The sequence below is a fragment of the Labeo rohita genome, chromosome 3 (genome assembly GCF_022985175.1).
Source record: "Labeo rohita strain BAU-BD-2019 chromosome 3, IGBB_LRoh.1.0, whole genome shotgun sequence".
Classification (NCBI taxonomy): domain Eukaryota; kingdom Metazoa; phylum Chordata; class Actinopteri; order Cypriniformes; family Cyprinidae; genus Labeo; species Labeo rohita.
In genome coordinates, this window is record NC_066871.1 from 10,865,727 (window position 1) to 10,878,858 (window position 13,132).

Sequence of the window (13,132 nt, forward strand, 5' to 3'; positions counted from 1 at the left end):
CTGTAATCATAACTGTGTACGAAAACGCTACAAGCGCTTGCTGTTTTACCGCCTCTAGTGTTCATTTCTGTTGGAAACTGCAGTGATACGTACTTATTGGTACGTATTTCGCATCTCACGAAAAAGTTCCCACAGGTACGTTTTTGTCATGAGACCAGGTTGTGCTTTACACTTTCTTTTTTAAAATATATTTTAAATGTAACATATTCAGTGTCCAACGATGCTTCAGAAATGCTCCTTTGGATGTAAAGTAAACCTTTTATGATTTTTACAAGTCAACACTCGTCATGTCATTATCTGATCGCGAAAATGCAATAAATTCTTAAAAAATCCTGACACAGTCACTACAGTTCCTTTCTTTGGAAGAAGCCAAATCACAATGAAACTGATAAATGATGAGACTTTTTTTGAGGAGAACACTTTGATGTCTCACCTACTTTGAAGAGACAATACAGTGTGTCTTTTTAAACTGGCTTTTGACTAGAAAAAAAAAAAAAAAGAGAGAGAGAGAGAGAGAGAGAGAGAGAGAGAGAGAGAAAAGTTCCAGCATGCTCATAACCTCTTTTTTTCCCCTGATTTTCTGTGAGACATAAATGTAAATTAATGTGCAGCAATGTATTAACACAAGGCACTGCATGACAAATTTCTTTGCATACATTCTGCGGCCAACGGACGCGTTGAAGGTGCAATCGGCCCCCTTCGGCTGTATAATACCAGCATTGTTCTCTAACGCTTCATGGCCTTTGCAAACGAAATCAAACCATTACTACTGATATGCCCACACACGCTTTTGCATATCCCTGTGCCTCTATCATCCCAAACTCCATTCCTATATCTGCCCTTTGCTTCTTCCCCCCAGGCCTTGGAACAGCTGCGTACGTGAGTGCAAAACCCATCGCAACGGCCTCACTTCCCCATCCTTACCAGACAGGAGATATTTGATCAGACATCAGTGGGTTTCTGGTTAAAGGGAAGGAGGAACTGCAGATTTTAGCCAGCGTTTGCCATTTTTAAGTACAGTATGCAGTCAATCTGATGTGGGAGGGATGAAGACATGTCATGTTGTAATGCATCTAATATTAGCATCCATTGTTGTTTAAAAAAAGCAAAAACAGCTTTTCATTTTTGGAAATCAGAGAAATGCGTAGGAGCTACTGTGAGAATAAAGTTTTGAAACCAAATGAGGATGAGGGGGAGTGCATTCGCCCACAACGAAAACGCCCCCCATCCCTCCCGCTTTACGAGATCAACATCACTCTTGTTTGGGAAACTACGGGTTTCTCCCCTTACATTTTGGCACAATGATCAACAGCGATATAATGTCTTTACATTCAGGTCAGGACGTGACTCAGCCGAGACGAAAATTTACGTAGAGCGGTTCTCCCTGACAGACACACAAACACGCAGTCCACCCCCACCCCTGTCTTATACCTTGACCAGATTTCCTCTTGACTTATTTTGGAGTTAGTGAGTAAGAGAGCGCTCTTCACTTCCTCATTTCATTAGCAGGTGTTTAACTCGGCCTCATAAAAGGAGAAATGTTGGGAACAAGTTTAATGTTGCACAGCAGAAGTGATACTCATTTTTGAAGTATATTTAAATTCTAATTATCAGAAGATCAACTTCCACTTACCAGAGTAAGTCAATATACAGTACATATAATGTATTTACACTGATGTCGACGTACCAATAGACTTCCTCAACATCAAAGTCGCTGTTAGTGTGGAAAAAGAGATGTATAACTGGAAATAATAATAATAATAATGATGATGATGATAATAATTATTGAATTTAATTGAATGTAGTTTTTTTGGGCTGAAATCAACTTATTCACTATGAATTTTCCACTACGGGAGAACTGAGTGAAATTGCATGAATTTGTATGGTTTGTAAATATACAATGCACTTTGCATTATGTTACATTTGCGTCATATTCTGAACAATAAAAAAATACCTGGAATCTGATATGACCGCTGAGACTGAGGCACATTGAATACATTTCTGCTTTGAAGTGGATTTCAAACCACATATTTGACACTGGACCACAAGACCAGTCATAAGTGGCACGGGTATATTTGTAGCAATAGCCAACAATACATTACATGGGTCAAAATTATTGATCTTTCTTTTATGCCAAAAATCTTTAGAATATTAAGTAAAGATCATGTTCCATGAAGATATTTTGTAAATTTCCTACTGTGAATATATCTAGACTTTTCTAGAATTTTTGATTAGTAATATGCATTGATAAGAACTTTATTTGGGCAATTTTAAAAGTGATTTCCTCAATATTTAGATTTTTTTGCACCCTCAGATTCCAGATTTTCAAATAGTTGTATCTCGATCAAATACTGTCCTATCCTAACAAACCATAAATAAATGGAAAGCTTATTTATTCAGATAATGTATAAATCTCAATTTTTTAAAAAATGGACCCTTATGACTGGTTTCGTGTTCCGTTGCTACTCAAAAAACATTTGTATTACAGCTTCGCTGCTTATGTTTGTGGAAGCTGTAATAAATTTGTTCAAGATCTTTAAACAATAGATAGAAGTTAAAAACAAATTTAAAAATATACATTTTGTTAGAAATCCTTTGATTAATTTAATGCATCCTTGCTGAAAAAAACAAAACAAAAAAAAAAAACTAAATAAGATCGAGTCCAAATAAGTCGTCTTTTTGCTGCTGGTTGCAGTCAAGTCAAGGATCTACAATTTTGTGCTTAATATTTACATTTTTTCAAGTTCACTGAGCATCCAAGAACAGTGAAATTGTATGTTACATCTACAGGTTGTTTAGCTCTGCACCACACGCTGACTATCCCTGTGGGACCCTGCTTGATTGATTTTCAGTGTTGAAGAGCTGCGCAAAAACCGAGCTAGCGGAAGCCCTTACCACGTGCTCCTGTGGCTCCATCCGATTTTAGAAAAAAACCACAAACCAAAGAGCCTCATCAGCCAATGGGCTGCAACCCTGCTCCTCCAAGCTACCAGTTCAGGGGAACTGCACCAAATGTTTCGTGTGAAAGTGAAACATGCTACCAGCAGTTCTGATGTGTGGCCTCACTTACAATGACTGAAATTCTAATCTAAACATTAGGGTCAAGGGTATTCTGACCTAACTAGCACTGCGCTGATGAAAAAACTAAATATAGCAGTTTAGTACGACGAAAACCGATACGTCACGTCTTATTGCTTAAACATAATAGAGCTAACTTCCTTTAAGAAACAGTTTACGTAAAGATGAAAATAATTTAAAACACTCTCAACCTGAGCTGCGTTGTTTGACCCATCGGTTGGGTTTCATTATTACTCAACTATTGTTTCAAAATGACTATATGGCTGGCTTAAAATGAAACCCAAAGTATGTTGTAAATTAAAAATCAGACACATAATTACTAGTGGCATCAGCAATAATCAAAAGCTGAATAAGCAATTTAAAAAAATGTTGGTAACACTTTAGTATAGGGAACCATTTTCACAATTAACTAGTTGCTTATTAGCATGCCTATTTATAACATATTGGCTATTTATTAGTACTTATAAAGCACCTATTCTGCATGACCATATTCTACATCCCTAATCCTACCCAAAACCTAAACTTAACAACTACCTTACTAACTACTAATAAGCAGCAAATTAGTAGCTTATTGAGGTAAAAGTCATAGTTAATGGTTTGTTAATAGCGAGAATTAAAATAAAAGGTGACCAAAATGTTCAATTATTATTTATTCAACTTATTAATAAATGTTCATTTATTGAACATATTAATAAACGTTAATTTCCAACCTATTTTGGGTTTATTTTAAGCAAGGAATATAGTGATTTCTAAGCAACACTTGAGTGAAATAAATCTACCCAGAAGGCTGGGTCTATACAGGGAGGGTTTGTCCATTTTTACCCAGTGGTGGGTTGTTTTTTACCAAGCTTTTTTTTTTTGAGTGTATTCATTCAAAGAATCCTAAAAAAGAAATGTATTACAGTTTCCATAAAAAATATTTAGCAACACAACTGAAGGGCAAATGAAAGTTTTTTCATTAAATAAATGCAGCCTTTGAGCAGATAGAAGAGTTCTTTTAAAAACACTTCAAAATTTGACCAACTCCAAACTTTTGAACAGTAGTGTATATCTACACACAAGTTAAATATTTTATTTTTTTCACTTTTAATTACCATACAAAGAAAATTTCCATACTATTATTCTAAAATGTGGTTTAAAGCACTTCTGTGAAATGCGCCATTTCTGCACAACTGGCGTCAAACAAAACTGACTGTTATATGTAACTATAAAAACTATTCAGACACCAGATTTTTTTATTTTTTTAGTGGGTGCAGGACACTATAGTAAAATCGTGACTTATTATACCCAACAATTCTTCATACAGTGGACTACAAGTAAAACTGATAAAAATTTGGGACCAAAAATTAGATTTGACACTTTGACCTGACCATGTTTTGTTACACACCTTTCTATCAAAGTTATCTGAGATTTATTTGTTCTGACACAATTTAACTCTTGAGTTCTTGTCATATCTTATTACCATTTTTTAAACTTTAGCAAATAAACTGTGATAATGTGAGAAATGCTGAAGGTGCCATTCCAACTCCTTTCATTGTCAAAACCTGACTTGGTTTAATTAATAAAAACATAAGCAAATAAATAAACTAAGGAATAAATAAGACATCAAGAGTCATCAAAGCACGCTTCCTGAATTCTTGCTGACGGTGTGCCATTGACACGAGCCTTAGATCACAAACCACATTTCAAATTAAACTTGATGACAGACTGTACAGATGCGACAGATTTATAAAAAACACGATGACAGATCAATGACAGAAATATGCATTTGTTTCAAGTGAACCATAAGAAATCCATTGTTTTGGGCTTAAGTGTGAGTCTGCACATTCCAGCTGTAATGTGATACATGCAGAATCGGACATAAAACCCAGCAAACACTAACAATTGAACCTTTGTGAGGGGCGATGCCCTGCACATGATCCTAAGAACCAATCTGATGACATTCACAATGCAGACACAGGAGCTTTCTACTCTCTCTCTCAGTCAGGTGGAGCGTGTGGTTGACATGGCATGCTTTTCATGTGTATCTGTGGACTATAAAAATGTGTGCTCACACATTTCTATAGTATTTGGGTTTCTGAGCTGAGATCCTCATATTGTTCAGGACGTTTATCTCTGTTTGCCAAGTTTATACAGGGCATATTTGTGTTAAAGGTTAAAGACGTTAAGACACATGACACTACATTTTAAGATTTATAAATAGTTTGAACACCTAGTGACACTCCTTGTTCAACCAGGAAAAACAAATGTCCTAAATACAACAGAAGATTGTCTGAAAGTTTTACCTTGTCAGTTCTTCATAAAATAGAATTTGTCAGTGGTACATTAAAAGCATTGTTATTATTATGCCACAGATTGGTCTTGGGGTCACATTAGACTTTATATAGTAAAACTATGCTTTATTTCTGTGTAGTATTATGTACGTACCTTATTATAGACAGTACTTAGACACATTGAAGGTCCCTTAAATATTACTTTAAAATATATTTGAAACCTGTCTTTTATGATAAGGATTAGGGTTATAGTTAGACAGACTGTGGTGTACTTGTGATGAATTACAGTTTTTTTCAACTGCTTACACACATTTTCAAATATTTGCCTCTCAGTTTCAAAACTTTACACACAAATCCAAGGACTGCACACACAAAATGCAAAATGCCTCACATCTCTTGCAAAATGAAGCACTGCATTCAAAATATCACACACGCACATCTCAAAAGCAAACATTAGTCTTATGTTGCAAACACCTTTGCCATAATATTATATTTTTGCATATATCATATACACACAGTTATTCAAAACCTAAAGCTCTTGTTTCATGAGCTTCTATGTACATTTCTGTACAAGACTGAAAGTAATTGGCTGAGAGATGTTGGAAAATTTACTTTAAACACATAAGCGAGACTGAAAAACTTTTTTTTTATGACAGTTTTATGACAGACAGGATATATGGCACTTCTTATGTATGCCATATATCCATTTCAAAAGTACAAATTTACACATTACTGGAATATTGATTGAAAGAGACTTGATAGGATTCACAGTTACATAGTTACAATGACACATTACAACATCATTGTGATATATATATATATATAAGAAATATGAACACAAAAGTAAAAATACAAAATTAGAAAGGCAAACAGAGGAAACACCCCTTTTGCAGAACTTTTGCTTTTGCATGCAGCACTGTATGAGGAATTTCATAGAAATGGTTGATCTACATTCTTTTATTTACTAATAAAAATGTGTAGAAATGAACTTGTTCAAAAGAATGAGTGCAGAAGTGCACAAGTGACGATGTGGAGGTTAAACAAGTACAGTAGTTTTGCGAATTTCTTTTCTGATCTGAGAAATGCACCAAAGCGACTGAGATAAACTGTATAACTTGACCTATTCTAAAGCAATGATTGGTTGGTGTTAGGTAAAGCAATGAGTGTTTGCACATGTGAGGAGTTAATTTTAGGTACTGGTGAATTAGTGTGGCATTTTAAATGGTTGTGTTTGAAAAAGGAAATAAAGATACTTCCTGTTAGGTTTTTTGTGTGGTACATAGAGAATTGTGTGTTGTGTTTTGCAAAAAGTGTTGAAATTGAAAACTGAGTCAAAGGCTGAGAATTAGTGTATGGTTTTGCAAATTTGGTGTGTGTTTCTGGTATTTGAGTGTCAGGTTTCAGAAATTGTGTGACAAGTAAAGATTTTGTGTGCAAGCAGTTGAAAAAAAAAATGTAAAAGTTGCCATTTTGTAAGTTCTTCAAAGAACTACCATTCATCAAAAAAATCTGAAGGTTCCCACATCACAAAACCACAAACACTTGAAATTAATAAACAGAAGTGGAATAAATAAATAAAACAAACAAAGAAACAATAAATAAATTAAATGTGTGTGTGTGTGTGTTCAATAAGTATTTTTTTTTCTCCATGCATGTTGAACTTGCTCTAGCATAACTTTACAGCACTTCTCCAGCATGGCTGTTTGAGGCCAGGATTTTTTTATTTTTACAGTGAGATATTGCCGTATCAGAAATTAACTCTTTAACTACTGGGCAATATTTGCCCCTAGAATGTATGAATGGAGGGAAATTACTTTAGGACAATATTAAGTACATAATGTGGATCAAATAATTCAATCAAAGTATTTGAAATTGTCAATATGAACAATTATGGCTATAACCTAAATATGAATAACAACATATATAAATGTTGCTATAAACAATGCATGCAAAAATGCAAAATATACTTTAAACACACTGATAGAACACATTTAATATTTGTTGCTTCAAATTTTGGAGTGTTTGTCAATGTTGGCTTGGCTATATGATAACAATGATTCTTTGGTGAAGTTAATACTACAGAAAAGCAAATGTAATTTCTACATGAAAAAGTTAGATCAGGCAATACTCCAAAAAAAAAAGGTAAATTCCATAGTAGTACTCAACTGCAAGAATTAAAGCGTAAATATCAATATTATAAAATTAGTAAAACCTACTCAACTTTTCTGAAACTGGTGTTTCCCATGATGCATTGGGACATGAATAATTAATAAGGTGGGTTTTTTTTGCTGTTTTCCAGCTGTATTTGCACAGTTTTATCATTGCTACACTGTAAAAAGTGATAAGTTGACTTAACTTAAAAAAAAACTGAGGAAAACTGTTTCCTTAAAATTATTAAGTAAATTAAATTGTAAGTTAACTGAATTGTCAAGTTCACTTGACTACATGGAGTTTTTTATTATTATTATTATTTTTTAATTTTTTTATTTTTTTTATTAATCAACAAAACAGAGGGTATGTCCTCTCGTAAATTTTGCTACTGGGCAGAAATACATCCATGAAGGAACCCACGCACCTCTCACACTATAAAACCACAGACTGAAACGGTCACGACAGGGTCACTTCAGCTGGTTCACATTACGTAGAGCACAGACAATAACTGCATGTTTATATTACCCTTCAAAGGCATCATCAGATATAATCATGTTTCATGTTTGTTAGCTCATATTTGAATACATGATATAATGACTTCAGCCATCACAATAAGCTTTGCTTTGACGGAAAGAGCTTCGTATGAGTTTCATTCAGCTACAATACCTGTGAATTTGCTGTATGTTTACAGCAAATCTGTACGTTTACAGCAAATCTACACATCTGGAGTTCATTTTTTACTTTTCTACTTCTATGACACATTCATACTCAGAAATGATCCACAGAATGTTACTGTCACCAAGTATTAAAATCCCTGTGTTCAGGTGAGTACCGCATTACTCATTACGTAGATGTAGTGTCTCTTCATGATATCTATTGTATTTTTCACTTAGATGTTTCTGAGTAACACATGAGTAACACATACACTTTAAAAGCATGGTTTAATTCTCTGCTATACTGAGTAGAATCAAAGTTTTGCCAAATAAGCTTTGACTAAGTAAAAGTTACTCAAACTTTTATGGCCAAGATAAAGGTACTTATTTTCTTTGTTACATTTACTTGCAGACTTGACTCAGCAAAAACAGATAAATTGTTGAGATAAGTAGCAGTAAATTTACTTAAAATGTGATAGTGCAAATTGTTACTTAGATTTTATCAAGTAATTTTTCAGTGATACATTCAACAACAGATACTTGAGATATGGCATTTTTTTACATCCATATTTTGAATATTATCACTTTAAGTGATATTTTTTTTCTGAGCCCTATACATTCTGACCATGTTATATATGATTTTTATAATAAACTCTTTTTTTCAAACTTGACAATCTGTGATTTGTTATGAAGTTCAGACAAATGCATTTTATTCATAAAAATAAAAATAACCGTAACTGTTACGGAATATAATGCAGATGTGTTTCCAACTATTTTCTATTAATTAAAATACTTAGTAATGATCCATGCAATCTTTTTCTTTAAGATTTCCATTGTCCCAAACCAATTATCACACTTTCAATTGTGTGAATAATCAACCCAAATATATTATATCATGCTAATGACTAGAGGTTGATGGATGTATTGGTTTTGCCGATTAATCGGAACCGATTGGCGGAACTATCGGTTATCGGCAAAAATCCATGCCGATAATTTTTTCCGGGTTGGGTCCATTATACAGCAAAGTTCCTACAGTCTTTGTTATACAGCACAAGTGCGGCCTCTAGTGGTGGAAATCACCGACAGCTGTGCCGTTTGTTTAGACATGTGACACTTGGCGCTGCACAGAGCAGGACACTTCTAAGGCGGATTAAAAACATCGACAATGAAACAGTGTGCACAGTATACTGCAGTGCATGTTTTCATGTCATTACTAAGCGATAAATTTGTTGACTAGATGCTGCATTAGTGGAGAAAGGACAGCAGTACACTTTTGCCCATTTGGTGATCAAATAAAGTCTTGTAGACCGCCGCTTGAATTGAACGCGACGCGCCCAGTGTGTGTGATACCGGATAGCTGCGAGTTCTTCTAGACACGGCGCTGCACTTCTGTCCGTTGTGTGACTAACATATTTTTATATTTTGATTAGATAACCACAAATGCTCTAGAAGCAGTTAAATTGTGAAAGTACACAATATCCATATGTATGTCATTTCAATACCGTGGCCTTTGTATAGATATTTAAAGATGGCCATCTTCAGCTTGATTGTTGATGTAATAGTAACACTTTACAATATGAGTCCATTTGTAACATTAAGATTGATAAAAGCTGTAGAATTTAAGTATTGTTCCTTGTTAGAGTGTGTTCATTTCAGCATTTACTGATATATTTAAAATTTGCTTTTGTTAACATTCATGAATAATGAACTAACTGTAATGATCAATATATAATTAAGATTAATATTTTTATTCATTTACAAAGTATGGTTCAGTAGACAACTTTAAAAATAATAATAATAATAATAGTAGGGCACTATTTATTTTCCGTTCAGTATCTATTTGAAAAACTATCGGTCGATTAATCGTAATGTGGTCCAACCTAGTTATCGGTATCGGTAAAATCCAGTATCGGTCGACCTCATGTCTATAATTAAAACATGTTATGAAATAAATTGAATTATAAATCACTGAATTATTTATCACTCTCACATAATTTCTGCATTCAAATCTGATTTACAAATGCATTCACTCATAAATATGTCAAATCAATAAGGCGTTATGTTTGCTGATCTGCAACAATCCGAATTCTTTAGTCACTGCTTAATCAACTGGTAGTGGATCGGAAGTTTGTCATAGCCGTTTTCCAGACCATCATGAAACTTGCAAGGCCCAAGGCAGGGCAAACACACCAAGACTAGTGGGGCAACCCACAACGGCTACTATTCCTGTAAAGCAAGCTGTCTTCAAAAGAGAAGCTTTCCAACTTTTAGGAGGACTCTCCTAAGGTTCTAGTCATTATAAGAGTAAGCATGCCATGACATGTGGTTCAATTTGTTAGGCAAATATTAGGTCAGAATAGCTGTTGAACATACCTTGTCTATCCCATTTAACGGTCACATGACATCTACACACATCTCACAAGAAGGACGGAAGGGGACAGACAGGGTGTGCCTCATTAGGATAACCGCAATTGCTAAAACTACATTTACATTAATTGCATTAGTGATTGCAAATAACAGTGTTAAACAACACAAAAAAAAATCTGATGGCAGAGAACAACAATGCACCAAATCCCATGAAGAGTTCAAATGCAACACTATTGATATTTGGACCATGCAGAACAATCAGATTTATGTGCACTAAATAAATACCTCCACAACTGGATTAATGGTGTCAGATTAATGTGACAGCACAAGATCTTTGCACTGCCAGACTTTTCACTGAGTGCGCACAGCATGCACACTTGTTAGTTTCCATCAGTCATTTTGCTATAGCATCAGACATTCAGTTTATAGCCCATGTTGAATGCAAGATTAAACTCATTACATCCTATTAGTTGGTTATTAGAACTGTAAGCGAGGATGGGTGACTAATAAATGGAGAGGACGATGGATTTTATGAGTAAGATGACAGTCAAAATATCGTTTTTGTCTTTCTGCCAAGAAGATAATCTAATCACACTAATTCATCGGTTGCTTGCATCAGTTTAACATACTTCATTTATGCGCGCATTGGAAACGTACTAACCTACTTCTACACTGATTAAAAGTCAAGTAGTGTACATACTGTTCTCCAAGTCGAAAAACGAAACAACTTTAACTTGTTTTGAACGTATTATGCATATCAACAACCCTGATACGGCTTAGTTTCCTACGTATGACGGTTCACCGGACGCCAAATTTCGTCAAGAAGTTCGTCTCTGAAGTGTTTACATGCTAAACACTAAGTTACATACATAGTCGTCTTCTTTAAATAGTCAGTAAAGTGGTTTACCTGTTGAAGATAACTTCCCGGGTCTAATTTGAGCGTTCCATTATAGTTACTTGAAGACGACAGCGTTTCAAACAACTGAACTCCGTCGCAAGAACTCACAAGACGAGCTGGAGAATTTCACCTGCAGCCTCATAGTAAATGTCACTCAAAGCGCTGGGCGAGTGGGCGGAGCTAATGGAGATCATCACTGTATAAACTTACAGCAGTTTTTTTTTTTTTTTTTTTTTTTTTTTTTTTTTTTGTTTGAAGTGCAACAACAAAGCGAATAACAGTACTTTCTGACTATAAAATATAAGCAGCTCGCATTTATTTTCAAAAGGTTTGATAAAAATGAAGTGGAGCTTTTTTTTAACAAGCCTACTTGTTAAAATAATGTTTTTATTGTTCATTTTCACGTATTTGTTTCTATTGAGCATAGCAATGAATTTTTATACAAATTGCAATTCAGTATTCTTAATTCATTGTTCATATTTCATCGTCATCTAGTCTAGTCATTCATTGGTGTGTTATTTTTTTTTTTGTACTGGATGAATAGTCTAATTTGCTTGTGTAACACTACAATCCAAAAGGTTGCAAATGCAATCTTAATTATTCAAACAATTATCTTTATGAGTCATTGACACAATTCTGAAAGCCTCCTATCGTGGTTCACCTTAAATCACTAATATTAACACAAAAGCTGTGAAATGACCTGCCTCATCCAGAGCGAATTTCAATAGATCAGACCTGAAAGGTGTACAAAGTTCCATGAATAATGTTGGAGCGCCATGAAAATATTAGCTACCTGACAGATTTTGGAATATACTGTCTGAAGTCTTTATTTATGTGCTCATTTGTTGGTTTATATGGGATTTGTTCCTCTCTCCAGCCTTTGACAGATAGTTCCATCCTGAAGTCTGCGGTACAGAACATGCAAATGCATCCCCCAAAACATTTGTTTATGGCAACAGTTACACAAATGTCACCAGAGGAACTGTTTCATTCTTTTTTCACACTAGACTAAAATAAAGAGAACAAAAATAAACCTAATTTAACTCGAATTTATCTTGACTCAGTGCTTGCATGAGATAAGTTGGAAACTTTTATTTTAAGTGTTGTGTAAACACTGTGGTTTTTGATTTAGAAAAAAAATTGACATGTTGGAATAGTCATGCTGTAGGGAGAAACTTTACCAAAGTAAATGAATGAGCTAATAATAGCTTGAAAATGCTAATAAGATGTCTGAGGCTTAAAATAGCACATTTTGTGTAGACTTTGCTAATCATACTTAGCCTAATAAGCATAGAAAATTATTAATGTTACGGTTATGTACAACAAGCATTATAATAAAGACAATACTTCACAAGATAAGCACATTCTCAGCCTCTCACTACACGTATTGTTTTGCAATACACTACTCAGAAATCGAACACTACGTCACTTCTTTGCCATTTTAAGGTACTGCTTTCCAAAATACTACACATGTGAACCAATTAATCATGGCCATCTGGTGTGCAAACGCTTAGGTGCTTAACTGTAAACTCAACAATCACGGTGTAAGCACTACAAAAAGGCAACAGGTGAATTTTTGTCTTCAACCAAGCTGAAAGGCAGTGTTGCAGTAAGAGGAAGAGGAATAGGGACAGAGCTATTTTGAATGTCCCAGGCCAACATGATCGTAACATTACAATATATGCTGCAATCATGCAGAATGGGGTCCTCCC

The 13,132-nt window shown here is 34.6% G+C and overlaps 1 protein-coding gene across 1 annotated transcript in view; it reads right to left on the minus strand.

Annotated features, from left to right (window-relative positions):
• card11 (caspase recruitment domain family, member 11) overlaps positions 1 to 11,574 on the minus strand; it is a 39,271-nt gene extending 27,697 nt beyond the window's left edge. The window contains exon 1 of the mRNA XM_051103038.1: positions 11,430 to 11,574. The gene's annotated coding sequence lies outside the window, so the exon portion shown is untranslated. The remainder of the gene's footprint in view (positions 1 to 11,429) is intronic.
• Between the last annotated feature and the right edge of the window lie 1,558 nt (positions 11,575 to 13,132).